Source organism: Malaclemys terrapin, chromosome 8 (genome assembly GCF_027887155.1).
Source record: "Malaclemys terrapin pileata isolate rMalTer1 chromosome 8, rMalTer1.hap1, whole genome shotgun sequence".
NCBI lineage: Eukaryota > Metazoa > Chordata > Testudines > Emydidae > Malaclemys > Malaclemys terrapin.
Window position 1 is genome coordinate 107,772,350 of NC_071512.1, and position 13,557 is coordinate 107,785,906.

The following is a 13,557-nucleotide window of genomic DNA, read 5'->3' on the forward strand; positions in this document are numbered from 1 at the left end:
GGGAGATGGAAGTGTTCACTTACTGGCTTATGTATGTTACCATTCCTGATGTCCAATTTGTATCCATTTATTCTTTTGCAGAGGGACTGTCCGGTTTGGCCAATGTACATGGCAGAGGGGCATTGCTGGCACATGACGGCATATATAACATTAGTAGATGTGCAGGTGAATGAGCCCTTGATGGTGTGGCTGATGTGGTTGGGTCCTCTGATGGTGTCGCCAGAGTAGATATGGGGACAGAATAGGCAACGAGGTTTGCTACAGGGATTGGTTCCTGGGTTGGTGTTTCTGTGGTGTGGTGTATAGTTGCTGGTGAGTATTTGCTTCAGGTTGGGGGGTTGTCTGTAAGCGAGGACAGTATTATGTGTTATTATACTGTTATATATGATGTGCGCTACATGTCGTCTATATTGAATATATATAAGAAAAAGTGATATGGCCTCAAAAGTGAAGTTTAATTATTTAAGTTTACTGTACTTCTTTATATGTAGTGAGTCCTTTCCTTTCACCAGTTCTTCAGTTTTCTTTCTCCTCATGTGCCCGCACGTAGATCACATTTTTCTCAGCAGTGGTTGATTGCTCTTTAAGAAGGCATGAAAGTCTTTACAAGAAGTTTGTCTGAAGTTGTACTGTACAAGTAGAATTCCTTTCAGCGACTCAACATTCAAGTTGTTCCTTTCCTTTGTCCACTGGTTTTGCATCAGTGAAAAAATTCACTCTACATTTGCATTGTGAGAAGGAATAGCAAAGAAGAACTGTGCAATCTTTAACAGTTCTGAATGACACTCAATGTTTTTGGATTTCTCAAAATATTTGGTCCACTTCTGGTGTGCTATCAAATAATTACTGAACTCTTCATCACTGTTACAACTTTCCGTAAACTTCTTCAGGTTGCTGACCTGATCAAAACACTTCATGTCATCAATTTGCACCCCACTATCAATCAGGTACTTGATAAAAGGTTCCACATCACTCCAATTCGGTGTTTCACTCAGTGTAATCCACCTGAAACAAAAGAAGTCTTCCAGGGGTCTAAACCACTTCTCCAAATATTCTAAGGGTATGTCTACACTACAGGATTAATCCGAATTTATATAATTCGAATTTGGAAAACAGGTTGTATAAAGTCGAAATGTATGCGGCCACACTAAGCACATTAATTTGGCGGTGTGCATCCAAGTACCGGGGCTAGCATCGATTTCTGCAGCGTTGCACTGTGGGTAGCTATCCCATAGCTATCCCAAAGTTCCCGCAGTCTCCCGCGCCCATTGGAATTCTGGGTTGAGATCCCAGTGCCTGATGGGACAAAAAACATCGTCGCAGGTGGTTCTGGGTACAGCCTCACCTCCTCCCTCCCTCCCTCCCTGCATGAAAGCAACGGACGGCAGACAACCATTTCGCGCCTTTTTTCCTGGGTGGGTGAACACTGCAGACTCCATACCACAGCAAGCATGGAGTCCACTCAGCTCAAAACAGCAGTCATGAACATTGTAAACACCTCGCGCGTTCTCGTGGAGTTTATGCTGAGCCAGGACCAGAAAAACGAGGCGAGGAGGCAGCGGTGGCGGCAGCGCAGCGACAAGCATGATGAGGACATGGACATGGACACGGATACAGAATTCTGTGAAACCGCGGGCCCCGGTGCTTTGGAGATCATGTTGTTAATGGGGCAGATTCTATCCATGGAACGCCGATTCTGGGCAAAGGAAACAAGCACAGACTGGTGGGACCGCATAGTGTTGCAGGTGTGGGATGATTCCCAGTGGCTGCGGAACTTTCGCATGCGTAAGGGCACTTTCATGGAACTTTGTGACTTGCTGTCCCCTGCCCTGAAACGCCAGAATACCAAGATGAGAGCAGCCCTCACAGTTGAGAAGCGCGTGGCGATAGCCCTGTGGAAGCTTGCAACGCCAGACAGCTACCAGTCAGTCGGGAATCAATTTGGAGTGGGCAAATCTACTGTGGGGGCTGCTGTGATGCAAGTAGCCAAAGCAATCACTCAGGTGCTGCTACGAAAGTTAGTGACTCTGGGAAATGTGCAGGCCATAGTGGATGGTTTTGCTGCAATGGGATTCCCTAACTGTGGTGGGGCGATAGATGGAACCCATATCCCTATCTTGGCACCGGAGCACCAAGCCACCGAGTACATAAACCGCAAGGGGTACTTTTCAATGGTGCTGCAAGCACTTGTGGATCACAAGGGACGTTTCACCAACATCAACGCGGGCTGGGCGGGAAGGGTTATAACGCTCGCGTCTTCAGGAACACTACTCTGTTTAAAGGGCTGCAGCAAGGGACTTGCTTTCCGGAACAGAAAATAACCGTTGGGGATGTTGAAATGCCAATAGTTATTCTTGGGGACCCAGCCTACCCCTTAATGCCATGGCTCATGAAGCCATACACAGGCAGCCTGGACAGGAGTCAGGAGCTGTTTAACTACAGGCTAAGCAAGTGCAGAATGGTGGTAGAATGTGCATTTGGCCGTTTAAAAGGTCGCTGGCGTTCATTATTGACTCGCTCTGACCTCAGCCAAAGATATCTCCCCATTGTTATTTCTGCTTGCTGCGTGCTCCACAATCTCTGTGAAAGTAAGGGGGAGACCTTTATGGCGGGGTGGGAGGCTGAGGCAAATCGCCTGGCTGCTGATTACGCGCAGCCAGACACCAGGGCGATTAGAAGAGCACACCAGGAAGCGCTGTGCATCAGAGAAGCTTTGAAAACCAGTTTCATGACTGGCCAGGCTACAGTGTGAAATATCTGTTTGTTTCTCCTTCATGAAAACCCGCCCCCTTTATTGACTCATTTTCTGTAAGGAACCCACCCTCCCTCTTCCCCCAGCTTTCTTTCAAACCAAATAAAGTCACTATCATTTAAAAATCATTTATTCTTTATTAATAGATTAGAAAAAGAGGGAGGGAACCCGGGTGGGATTTGGGAGGAGGATCGGTGGGAAGGAAAAGGCCACTAAAAAAAGGTTAAAAAAATGACAGCCTTTTGCTTGGGCTGTCTACTGGGGTGGAATGGGAAGGTGTACGGAGCCTCCCCCCCCGCGTTCTTACACGTCTGGGTGAGGAGGATACGGAACATGGGGAGGAGAGAGGGGGGTACAGGGGCTGTAGCAGCAGTCTGTTTTCCTGAGCCGTTCCTGAAGCTCCACCAGATGCTGAAGCATGTCTGTTTGCTCACGCAGCAGCCCCAGAGTTGCATCCTGCCTCCTCTGATCTTCCTGCCGCCACCTCTCATCTCGAGCGTCTCTTCTCTCCTCACGTTGGTCCCTCATGTCCTCACGTTGGTCCCTCCTGTCCTCACATTCACTGGCTTCTTTCCTATACTTTGCAACCGTTTCCTTCCACTCATTCAGATGAGCTCTGTCACTGCGGCTGGATTCCATAATTTCTGAAAACATCTCGTCTCGCGTCTTCTTTTTACGACGCCTTATCTGTGATAGCCTTCGGGATGGAGGAGGGAGGCTTGAGGAATTTGCAGCTGCTGTAGGGAGGGGAAAAGAGAGAATTGTTTAAAAGGATACATTTTGCAGAACAATGCTTATACTCTTTCACGGTGACCAACACTATTCACATTACATAGCACATGTGATTTCTGTGCAAGGTCGCATTTTGCCTCTTAATGCTGAGTGCCTGTGGCTTTGCTGCTAGAGATCACAGGTCCGGGCAACAGAATTCGGCTTGCATGCGACCATGGTAAGCCATTGTCTTACAGCTTCTGCGCCCTCCTTTCCCACATACCAAGCATAGCCTGTAGAGTGTTGCGGTTTTTCTGTTAACATTCAGCAGCAGCAGAAAACAAACTAACCACCGCCCCCCTCCTGCCATGAATTCTCTGGAATGATCGCTGTACCACTCCCCCCACCGCGTGGCTGGTATCAGGGAAGATCCCTGCAGGAACCAAACTAACCCCCCCCCCCCGCCGCCGCCCCCCTCCCGCCATAAATTCTCTGGGATGATCACGGTACCCCTCCTCCCACCGCGTGGCTGGTAACAGGGAAGATCCCTGCTAGACAAACGCGAAAAGCTCAGGGCCAATTTCCCATCTGCACTTGGCTAACTGCAGGGAAGGATTTATTTTCCGCAACAGGCAAACAGCCCAGTAGGAACGGCCACCTCTGTCCCCTTAATTAAGTTCCCGTATTTCAACCAGGTTACCATGAGTGATATCACTCTCCTGAGGATTACACAACAAGATAAAGAACGGATGTTGCTTGAATGCCAGCAAACACCGGGACCATACGCTGCCAGGCTTTGTCAGGCAATGATACCAGATTACTTGCTGCAAGCAGGGCGTGGTCAAGTGTCCTACCATGGAGGACGGAATAAGGATGCACTGCCCAGAAACCTTGTGGCAAGGCTTTTGGAGTACCTGTGACGGAGCAGGGAGCAGGGCAGATTTGACCTGGGAATGTTGCAGGGGGGTTGCAGTGGGGATGTGGGACTTCCCTTGAAGGAAGCTACCTGAGCTGTAACCTGAGCCAGGAACGGGGGTGGGGAGAATTAACACCTTCTGCCCGGGAGACTGAACAAAGGAGAGGAGCAGCGGGAGGGGCTGGGAGTTTAGTTTCGGTTGGGGCTGGGTGGTGCAACGCAGGGAACCCCAAGCTGGGGTCTAAGCTCCCTGAACCTCCCAGAGGGACCTAATTGAGGGGGTCCGGTCGTACCTACACGCTCTGCTTGAGACTGTGTTCCTGTCCTTAAATAAACCTTCTGCTTTACTGGCTGGCTGAGAGTCGCAGTGAATCTCGGGAAGAGGGGTGCAGGGCCCTAACTCCCCCACAATCCGCAACAACTGGTGTCAGCGGTGGGATCTACTGCACCCCGTGGACGGCGCTTCCTGCAGTAAGTGACTGGGGAGCAGTAAAACGAAGGGGGATTGACGGGGACCAGGCGTGCTGAAGAGTGAGAGAGAGACGGTTATTACCCCTGGGAGTGTGTGACCAGCGAGAAGGACTTTTGCAGTAACAGGGTCCCCCGGGGGGATCGCAGCGAGTGGTCCCAGGGGCGGAGGAGTCTGCAGCTCGACCCTGGCAGAGAGGTGGTGACCTCGAGAAGGGCTGGCACACTAGGGGTCCCCCTGGGAACTGTGGGGAGCTGTGAGCACACAGGCCGGTGAGTGGCCAGCAGGAAGATGTATGCCAAGCGGCTTAAGAGCGACCTGGTGGAGCTGTGCAAGCAGAGGCGGCTGCGCATTGGGAGGCTCACCAAAGAACAGCTCATTGCCCAGCTGGAGGAGGAAGATCGCGCGAATGAACCGATCCCTGTGTCTCAGGGAAGCAGCCTGGCAGATGCAGCGCAGGCCCCAGTGTCTGTCCCAGCTGGGAGTGGTCAGCCGGCTGCTGAGGGCTTCCCGAGACCCCTCCTTCCTATGCCTAGGGGAAGGGTGGGGAGAAGCCCAGCAAATACCGAGGGCGCCGTGACCCCCCCGGCCAGCAGGGGATCCCCCCGGCGAAGCCCGCCGGCCAGCAGAGGATCCTCCCGGCGACGTTCGGCATCCGGGGAGCGGAATTGGCTGGAATGGGAGAAAGAGCTAAAACTGAGGGAGCTGGAGGATCGTGAACAACAGAGACAGCATGAAGAGAGACAGCGTCAGCATGAACGGGAGGAGAAAGAGAGACAGCATCAGCATGAACGGGAGGAGAAAGAGAGACAGAGACAGGAGAATGAGAGACAGCATCAGCGTGAACTGGAACTGGCGAGACTGAGGGGCAGCGAACCCCCGGCTGCGGTGAGTGAGGGGGGACCCGGGACTGCACGGAGCTTTGATAAGTGCATCATGGCCCCATACAAGGAGGGGGAGGACATGGATGACTTCCTGGAGGCCTTTGAGACGGCCTGCGAGCTGCACCGGGTTGATCCCGCGGACAGACTCCGGGTCCTTACCCCCTTACTGGACCCCAAATCCGTGGCATTGTACCGCCAACTGGGAGAGGCAGAGAAAGGGGACTACGAACTATTCAAAAGGGCCCTGCTACGAGAGTTTGGGCTGACTCCTGAGATGTACCGGGAAAGGTTCCGGAGTCAAGATAAAACCCCTGAGATCTCATATCTGCAACTAGCCGTCCGCATGGAAAGATATGCCAGCAAGTGGGCTGGTGGGGCCCAGACGAAGGAGGACCTGATTAAACTGCTGGTACTGGAGCAACTGTATGAGCGGTGCCCATCCGACCTGAGGCTGTGGTTGGTGGACAGAAAGCCAGAGAACCCGCGACACGCCGGGCAGCTGGCTGATGAGTTTGTAAAGAGCCGGTCAGGGGGTGGCAGGGAGGAGCCCCAAAGGAACAGGCCCGCCGCGATGCAGAGAGAGAGTCACCCTGGGACCTCCCAAAGGGGGAATATGGGGAATCCCCTCCCACGGGGAAGGCCCAGCATCAGGGACAACCGACCGGCTCGAGGGGACCCACGGGACCTGAGCTGCTATTACTGCGGCCGAAGAGGCCACGTTCGGGCCCAGTGCCCCAAGCTCAAGGACAGACTGAGCAGACCGAACCCGCACCGGGTTAACTTGGTAGAGGCCCAGACGGACGAGGGGCAGGCTTCCCACGCAAGAGGGGCTGGCAGCTTATCAACTGCTCAAGAGAGAGAAGGGCCCCCGGCCAGCTTCTCTGGGGGGCCAGATGCTCCGGATTCAAAGTTCTCCGTTTACAGGGTTGGTGCGGGGCTGTCCCTGCGGAGCGAGTGCCTTGTTCCCCTGGAGGTGGATGGGAAGAAAGTTTATGGATACTGGGACACGGGCGCAGAGGTGACACTGGCCCGACCCGAGGTGGTGGCCCCAGATCGGGTGGTGCCCAACACCTTCCTGACCCTGACCGGGGTGGGCGGGACCCCATTCAAGGTTCCCGTAGCGAGGGTACACCTGAAATGGGGGGCCAAGGAGGGCCCCAAGGACGTGGGAGTGCACCACCATTTGCCCACTGAGGTGTTGATGGGGGGGGACCTAGAGGACTGGCCAAGCAGCCCCCAGACCGCTTTAGTCGTGACCCGTAGCCAGAGCCAGCGAGGGGCACTACGCCCGGACCTTGGGAAGGATGTCCCACCGGAGGCACCGAACCCTTCCCGGGTGGGAAGGGAAACCCCAAGGACAGGCCGCGGGGTGGCTGGGGCTTCCGACCCAGCCGACGAGAGGGAGCAGGTCCCCATCCCTTCCCCAGCCGCCGAGTTCCAGGCCGAGTTGCAGAAGGACCCCTCCCTGCGGAAGCTAAGGGGCCTGGCTGACCTCAGTGTGGTACAGACCATGAGGAGAGGATGCAAGGAGAGGTTCCTGTGGGAGAAGGGGTTCCTGTACCGAGAGTGGGCTCCCCCGGGGGAAGTGGAGTCGTGGGGGATCAGGAGGCAGCTGGTGGTTCCCCAGAAGTTTCGCCACAAGCTACTGTACCTGGCCCATGACATCCCTCTCGCAGGGCACCAGGGGATCCGGCGCACCAGGCAGAGGCTGCTACAGAACTTTTACTGGCCCGGGGTCTTCACCAACGTCCGGCAGTACTGCCGATCCTGTGACCCCTGCCAGAGGGTGGGGAAGGCCCGGGACAAGGGGAAAGCAGCATTGAGACCTTTGCCCATCATAGAGGAGCCTTTCCAGAAGGTGGCCATGGACATACTGGGACCTCTCAGCAAGGCGACCCGGTCTGGGAAGAAATACATCCTGGTGGTGGTCGATTTCGCCACCCGCTACCCCGAGGCAGTGCCCTTATCGTCCATTGAAGCAGACACTGTGGCGGATGCGCTGCTGACCATTTTCAGCCGAGTGGGGTTCCCCAAGGAAGTCTTGACGGACCAAGGGTCCAACTTCATGTCGGCCCTACTCCGGTGCTTGTGGGAGAGATGTGGGGTCCGGCACACCTGGGCCTCAGCATATCACCCCCAATCCAACGGGCTGGTGGAGAGGTTCAATGGGACGCTAAAAATGATGCTGAAAACATTTATGAATCAGCACCCGCAGGACTGGGACAAGTACTTACCTCACCTGCTGTTTGCGTACAGGGAGGTACCCCAGGAGTCTACCGGGTTTTCGCCTTTCGAACTGCTATATGGAAGGCGGGTAAGGGGGCCCCTGGACCTGATGAGAGACGAATGGGAGGGGAAGGCCACTCCTGACGGAGAGTCGGTGGTGGAGTATGTCCTGACCTTCCGGGAACGACTTGCCGAGCTCATGGGCCTGGCCAGGGAGAATCTGGCCAGGGCCCAGAGGAAGCAGAAGGTCTGGTATGACCGCACAGCACGGGCCCGCGCCTTCGCCACTGGGGATCAGGTGATGGTCCTCATCCCCGTGAGGAAAAACAAACTCCAGGCCGCCTGGGAAGGGCCCTTCAAGGTTGTCAAGCAACTAAACGAGGTAAACTATGTGGTGGAGCTGTCGAACCGGGCACACCACCACCGGGTGTACCATGTGAATATGATGAAGCCATATTATGACAGGGGGAATATGGTGTTGGCCGTGTGTGGACAGTGGGAGGGGCAGGGAGATGACCCTTTAGTAGATCTATTCCCTGGGACAAGAGTTGGCTTCCCCCTGGAAGCAATTCCTCTCTCTGATCGGCTAACCCCTGCCCAGCGAGCTGAGATCGGAGGGGTGCTGCATCTGTACCAGCAGCTGTTTTCCAACCAGCCTGGACGCACTAATCTGACTGTCCACCGGGTGCAGACAGGATCGCACCCGCCTATAAAATGCTCCCCCTTCCGAGCCACAGGGAAAACTGCTCAGGACCTGGAAAGAGAGGTCAATGACATGCTGGCTTTGGGGGTGATCCAGCCGTCTTCCAGCCCTTGGGCCTCGCCGGTGGTGCTGGTCCCCAAAAAGGACGGGTCGATCCGGTTCTGTGCGGACTATCGGAAGCTCAATGCCATCACTGTGGCCGATGCCTACCCCATGCCCAGGCCGGACGAGCTCCTAGACAAGCTGGGAGGTGCTCGGTACCTTACCACCATGGATCTTACAAAGGGCTATTGGCAAGTGCCGCTGGATGCAGATGCCAGGCTGAAATCGGCCTTTGTCACCCCTCTGGGGCTCTATGAGTTCCTGACCCTGCCCTTCGGCCTCAAGGGAGCGCCGGCCACCTTCCAGCGCCTGGTGGATCAGCTACTGAGGGGGATGGAGAGTTTTGCCGTGGCGTATATCGATGACATCTGTGTCTTTAGCCAGACCTGGGAGGACCACATATCCCAGGTTAGACAAGTGCTGGACCGACTCCAGAAGGCTGGGCTGACCGTAAAACCGGAGAAGTGCAAGGTGGGGATGGCTGAGGTATCCTACCTAGGCCACCGGGTGGGAAGCGGCTGCCTAAAGCCGGAACCAGCCAAAGTGGAGGTGATCAGAGACTGGCCCGCTCCTCAAACCAAAAAGCAGGTCCAAGCCTTTATTGGGATGGCAGGGTACTATCGGAGGTTCGTGCCCCACTTTAGCGCCATAGCCGCCCCCATCACTGAGCTGTGCAAGAAGGGGAAGCCAGACAAAGTGGTCTGGACCGAGGAGTGCCAGGAGGCTCTCCGGGCGCTGAAGGAGGCTCTGGTCAGTGGCCCAGTTCTGGCAAACCCAGACTTTGACAAGCCCTTTATGGTGTTCACCGACGCCTCAGACACAGGACTGGGGGCGGTGTTAATGCAGGAGGATGAAAAGGGGGAGAGACACCCCATCGTGTACCTGAGCAAGAAGTTGCTACCCCGGGAGCAGAACTACGCAGCCATCGAGAAGGAATGCCTGGCCATGGTGTGGGCCCTCAAGAAAGTAGAGCCATATCTCTTTGGGCGTCACTTCACCGTGCACACCGACCACTCTCCCCTGACCTGGCTGCACCAGATGAAAGGAGCCAACGCCAAGCTCCTGAGATGGAGCCTGCTCCTGCAGGATTATGACATGGACGTGGTCCATGTGAAGGGACGTGACAACCTGATAGCGGACGCGTTGTCCCGGAGAGGGAGCCCTGAACTTCCCCAGGTCACTGGTCAGAGTGACCCCGCTCAGTTCAGTCTCGAAGGGGGGAGAGATGTGACGGAGCAGGGAGCAGGGCAGATTTGACCTGGGAATGTTGCAGGGGGGTTGCAGTGGGGATGTGGGACTTCCCTTGAAGGAAGCTACCTGAGCTGTAACCTGAGCCAGGAACGGGGGTGGGGAGAATTAACACCTTCTGCCCGGGAGACTGAACAAAGGAGAGGAGCAGCGGGAGGGGCTGGGAGTTTAGTTTCGGTTGGGGCTGGGTGGTGCAACGCAGGGAACCCCAAGCTGGGGTCTAAGCTCCCTGAACCTCCCAGAGGGACCTAATTGAGGGGGTCCGGTCGTACCTACACGCTCTGCTTGAGACTGTGTTCCTGTCCTTAAATAAACCTTCTGCTTTACTGGCTGGCTGAGTCTCGCAGTGAATCTCGGGAAGAGGGGTGCAGGGCCCTAACTCCCCCACAATCCGCAACAGTACCTCCAGGAGAGCTTCATGGAGATGTCCCTGGAGGATTTCTGCTCCATCCCCAGACACGTTAACAGACTTTTCCAGTAGCTGAACTGACCGCGAATGCATCCCAAGTCCTCAGGGCAAAGTAATCATTAAAAACCGTTTGCTTTTAAAACAAGTTTTATATTTTAAAAGGTAAACTCACCTGAGGTCCCTTCCATGGGGTCAGGGTCTTGGATACTGGCTTGGGAGGGTTGGGAGGGTACTTCAGTCAGGGTGAGAAAAAGATCCTGGCTGTTGGGGAGAACGGCGTGCTGTGTGCTCTCTGCAAGCTCATCCTCCTCCTCCTCCTCCTCTCCCCCATCGGCAGAATCCTCAGGTGTAGCTGATGAGACTATCCCAGACCCGGAATCCACGATCACAGGTAGGGTAGTGGTGGCGGCCCCCCCTAGAATTGCATGCAGCTCGGCGTAGAAGCGGCATGTCCGGGCTCTGACCCAGAGCGACCGTTTGCCTCCTTTGTTTTTTGATAGGCTTGTCTGAGCTCCTTGACTTTCACGCGGCACTGATCTGAGTCCCTATTGTGGCCTCTCTCCATCATGCCCTTGGAGATTTTTTCAAAAGTTTTGGCATTTCGTCTTTTAGAATGAAGTTCTGCAAGCACTGAATCCTCTCCCCATATAGCGATCAGATCCAGTACCTCCCGTACGGTCCATGCTGGTGCTCTTTTTCGATTATCGGCCTGCATGGTTACCTGTGTTGATGAGCTATCTGTGGTCACCTGTGCTCTCCACGCTGGGCAAACAGGAAATGAAATTCAAATGTTCGCGGGGCTTTTCCTGTCTACCTGGCCAGTGCATCCGAGTTTAGATTGCTGTCCAGAGCGGTCACAATGGTGCACTGTGGGATAGCTCCCGGAGGCCAATACTGTCGAATTGCGGCCACACTATCCCTAATTCGAAATGTTAAAATCGATTTTGGCGCTACTCCGCTCGTCGGGGTGGAGTACAGAAATCGATTTAAAGGGCCCTTTATATCGAAATAAATAGCGTCGTCGTGTGGACGGTTGCAGGGTAAATTCGAATTAAAGCTGATAAATCTGAATTAAAGTCGTAGTGTAGACCAGGCCTAAGCATCTACTATACTATTATCTACTTCAGCACAGAATTTGTCACACTCTTCATCAATTCCTTCCATGCGCTTTTGTGCCAGTAGTCCCTTAACTTTCAGGGACATAAAGTTGTGAGTCTTGTCTTCAAGAAGGATAGTGTGAACCGAGTTCAAACTTTTCAGCACTTCCACGACAGAATTGCTTTCCCTTTCAATTTCTTGGATGTAAGTTTGGAATACACTCATGAGTGAATGCATGTGCCAGAGGTAAATCTCACTTAATTCATACTCAAAAAATGTCTTAAGCACTATGGGTGGTTTGTCCTGTGACAGAAAGAATGACTTCAAGGCCAGAAACATCTGTATCACCCTTGTAATGCCTGGAAATAATGACAGCCATCGTGTCTTCCTATGAGAAAGCAGCTTTCTGTATTCAACATCAACAAACTCACAGTACTCCTTCAGCCACTCAGTTCGGCCAGTGTAGATATGAAAGTACTGGTAAATTTTAAAAATAATGTTCTCAGTGTCAACGTTCATTCTTTCTGCTGCATGGTAAACACAGTTGTTCAAAATGTGTGCTGGGCAACCCACACCTATTAATGTTCTCTTCTGCAACAACTTCTTTAAGTTTGCAAACATATTCTTTCCATCTTCATCATGCTGGAGTCCTCCAAACATTGTATTGCAGTTGTCACCTGTAAATGCAATACACTTCTCGAACAAACCATTTTTTCAAGCGTTTCTTTTACGTAATGAGCAATTGTGTCGGCAGTCTCACTAGGTGTGCTCTGGACCTCAATCAATTTTAACTGCAAACCACCATTTTTCCAGTAGAAATACTGAATAATTACTGGAAATATTTTCACTGAACCGTGATTGCTTCCATCTGTAGCAACTCCACAGTAAGCTATGTCATTTTCTTCAAACGTTTTCAGAACATCATCAACAGAATGCAGTGAAAGCACAGAGATAACAATTGCTTCTGTCTTGGTGCTAGCACTTGAAAATTTCCATTCTACTTCTGAATCAGGGAATGTCTTCTTCAAGAAGACAGATGCGCAATCCACTGACTTAAAGCTATTATGTTGCTTAACGGTGTGAAATGCAAAAGCACCCTCTGCTGCAGTAACAGCATCCTCTGATTCACTGCCTGGTTTTACAAAATAATCTGTCAATTTTGTTGATAAGCTCTCTCCTCGAACTGCTTTTTTGTGCTTGTCTGAGTCCACATGAGTTTGTAAATCATTAGCGCCTTTATTTTTCACAGAGACGTAAGTACCAGGTCTACATACCAAGCACTCAGCTTCCCATTCTTCTCTACCACTTCGAAAACACGGGAATTTCATCTTTAGTTCTGCAGTGAATTTACACTTTCATTTTGGCATTGTGTTTAGGGGTAGTAAAATAAAATATCAAATAAAGAGCTCTGGAGGAAACACTACCGTGCACGGTACAGACTCCGAAAAGACACTGAAATTGTCGACGTTGCACTATCGCCACTATGGAAAAATGATCATACATATCTGGAACCATAGGGCTAGGCGCCAACTTTCCTCGGCGCCGGTGGGAGCTCGCGCCCCCCCACCCCAACTTCACCCCTTCTCCGCCCCCATTTCAACCCCTTCCCCAAAGTCCCCACCCCAACTCCTCCCCCTCCCTGCCCCATTGGACCCCTAACCCAAATCCCCGCCCTGGCCCCGCCTCCCCCCTGAGCACGCCGCATTCCCCCTCCTCCCCTCTCCCTCCCAGCCATGTGAAACAGCTGTTTCGCAGCACAAGCGCTGGGAGTTAGGGGGGAAAAGCGGGCACTCTCTTGAGTGATCAACATTCACTTTCTTTCTTGAACGATCAACATTCCCTCTCTTTCTTGAATGATCAACTCTTCTTTGGGGAAAAATAATAATGGCAAAATCCCGGACGTTTTTAGATATTTAAAAATTCCTCCTGGACGGCGATTTAAGAACCAAAAAGCTGGACATGTCCGGGAAAATACGGATGTGTGGTAACCCTAGTGTCCTTCCTGGGATTGCGATCGCCCTCTTTTCCCTTCCCCTTTC